Genomic DNA, 2,544 nt, shown 5'->3' with positions numbered 1-2,544 from the left:
GAACAGACTGGCAAGAGCCTGTCTATGAGACACAGCTATTAAAGCACTGCTCACAGGTCTCCCAGAGAGTGGGAAGAGGTTCTGGAGTATTTTCATCATGTGCATAGTATAAGAGATCACAGGAAATGTGAGGGAGATAGAACTTCTTAGGTTAAACCATTCCTGATCACAGGGTGTCTCATATCTTCCAAGGCTCCTGTGATGGTGGTTTCATCTGCTCCCCACACAGTCTAATGTGAGTCCTTCCTAACTGTAACCAATAAATCTCCCTTACTGCAACCTGTCACTTCTTGTCTCCTGGAAGACACAGATAATAGTTTATTACCTTCTATACTTTTACCTATTTAGAGGTATTATCATGCATCTCTTTCACTTTCCCCAGACTAAATAAAGTAATTTTTTTTCTGTACCTCCTTGCAGGTCTCATTTGCTGTACCTCTGGTTGTTCTTGTCACTATCCTCTGGACTCTCTGGGAGCCAGGCAGGGTGCTGCCACGATGAGCACAGAGCAGGTGACGTGCAGAGAGTGTGTTGGGAGGCAAACATGTTCTCACATGAGTTGCCTACAAGCAAATCCTACACTGTCTTTAAGGACTAGCAGAAAGGACAGTGTGCCTGCAGTGTTTGGTACAGGTGTGATCTGATGAAGCTCACAGCCACTGTGCTGCCCCTGGCAGTCCCCCACAGCCCCTGAGTGTTGTCCCACTAGGGAGAAGACCTGGAGCAAGCGGAGTAAGAGGGTACTCAGGGACAAAAATCTATGTGGCTTGAGTGAAGAGCAGAAGTCCAGTTCCCTCAGAGTTGTGCTGTGCTGCAGTGACCAAAATAACAATCTGGAAGTGAAGCCCTGTTATTACTTGGAAAAAATTTGCAGTGGACTGGAAGATCTGGTAGCTGGGAGCTCCTGTGGTGGCAGCTGTGTCCACACACAGTGGAGGGAATGTGGCACTTGGCAAAGTGCTGCCTCTGTACCCCCATGAGGTTATGGGTGAGATATGTGGCCTGCAAGTGCTTCACCCTTTCAACCAAGAACAAAAGAAGGATCACAAGATGATGTGCAAGGCAACAGTTAAGCTTGATAGGAAGAAGGCCCTTGCTTTCCAGGGCAGTCAGGTCAAGGTGTGCAGCATCTGTATGGAAGTGCTGTGTGAGAAACTACCAGCCTCTGAGAAGAGGTTTGGCATCCTTTCCAACTGCAACCACATGTACTTCTTGTCCTGCATCTGGCAGTGGAGATGTGCCAAGTAGTTCAAGAAGTCAAGTCCTGTCCAGAGTGCCAAGTAATACTTGAATTTGTCATTCCCAGTGTGTACTGGGTAGAAAAGCAGAAGAAAAATGAGATGATTAAAGAATTTAAGCAGAGTGTGGAAAAAGCCCTGCAAGTACTTTGAAAAACGGAATGTGCCAGTTTGGATGGAAGTGTCTTTGGAAGGAAGTTTTGCAGGGAACAAAAGCTCTGAAGGAGGTAACAAGGTTCTGCAGAAATGCTAGGTTCTCTGAGCAATTGCTCTGTATACTGGAATGCACAATAGGGAGCTACTCTTTTCCAAACAGGGACTGCCTCTACGCTACGGCAGGAGACCAGGGTCTTTGTTTCACTGTCAGCTGAGCTCTTTCCATGTTCTGACTCACCCACGTTTCTACAACAGTAAAAACAGGAGCATTTGCAGCATTTTTCAAGCCCTCACAGGTGAAAACAATTATGAGGAAAAGTTTCCCGACAAGTTGCACCAGTCATATGGAGTTTTTCACTTTTCCCTTTGTGGGTGTTGCCTCGTGTGCAGCTCTGGGTATGGTCACAGCATGACCATGGCTCTCTAGGACAGAGGGACACAAGTACAGGAGGTCACGGTGATCATGTCCAAACCTGCCTTTCCTCAGGAACCTGGTGCCTCACAAATTGTCTCTGAGTCAACCTCAGGACTATTTCTTATGCTGCCTTCACCCTTCTGCACTCCCCATCCCTGTTGTGAGTGTAGCAGTCACTTCCTTCTCACTGTCCTGTGTAGCTCCTGTTCAGGCAATCTTTAATTGCTACTTCTTCCACCTTCCCTTGAAGAACAGCACTTACATTATATTTCCTTCTGGACAGAAAATATTATTCTCTTCAGCTAGTTCTCTCTTCCAGTTTTGTTAAATCCCTGATGAGTTGATTTTAGACTGCTGAGCCTTGCTTTCCTCTTCTATGAGACAGGACAAGCGCAGCACCCAGAGGTTTGTAAATCCTGCCATCTGTGCTGCTGTAGCAAAAAGCATTGTCATTGAACACATCTTACAATGATTGTGTTGCCATCAGCTGGGGATCTAGGAGGCAGATCTTACTTGGAAAGTGCTGCTAAACACTCAGAGAAAAGCAAATTTTGTATTCTCAGAGGTAAATATTTATTCCAGACTCTCAAAAAAGTAGTCTTTTTGAATCCAGGTGTGGGAGGGTTTTTAGTGGTGACAGTGCCTGGAACTTTTCAGCAGCTTTATTTTTTTTTTTTTCCTCTTGTTGAGACTTAACAAGCACTAACAGTCATGGCAGCAGCTACATGGTGTCCT

The 2,544-nt window shown here is 45.7% G+C and overlaps 1 pseudogene; it reads left to right on the top strand.

The window, feature by feature from the left end:
- Positions 1–497: 497 nt before the first annotated feature.
- On the top strand, positions 498–2,323 carry LOC130258936 (E3 ubiquitin-protein ligase makorin-2-like; annotated as a pseudogene).
- The last annotated feature ends 221 nt before the right edge of the window (positions 2,324–2,544 follow it).

This window comes from Oenanthe melanoleuca, chromosome 13, assembly GCF_029582105.1.
Source record: "Oenanthe melanoleuca isolate GR-GAL-2019-014 chromosome 13, OMel1.0, whole genome shotgun sequence".
Lineage (NCBI taxonomy): Eukaryota > Metazoa > Chordata > Aves > Passeriformes > Muscicapidae > Oenanthe > Oenanthe melanoleuca.
This window is presented reverse-complemented; position numbering and strand designations above follow the sequence as displayed.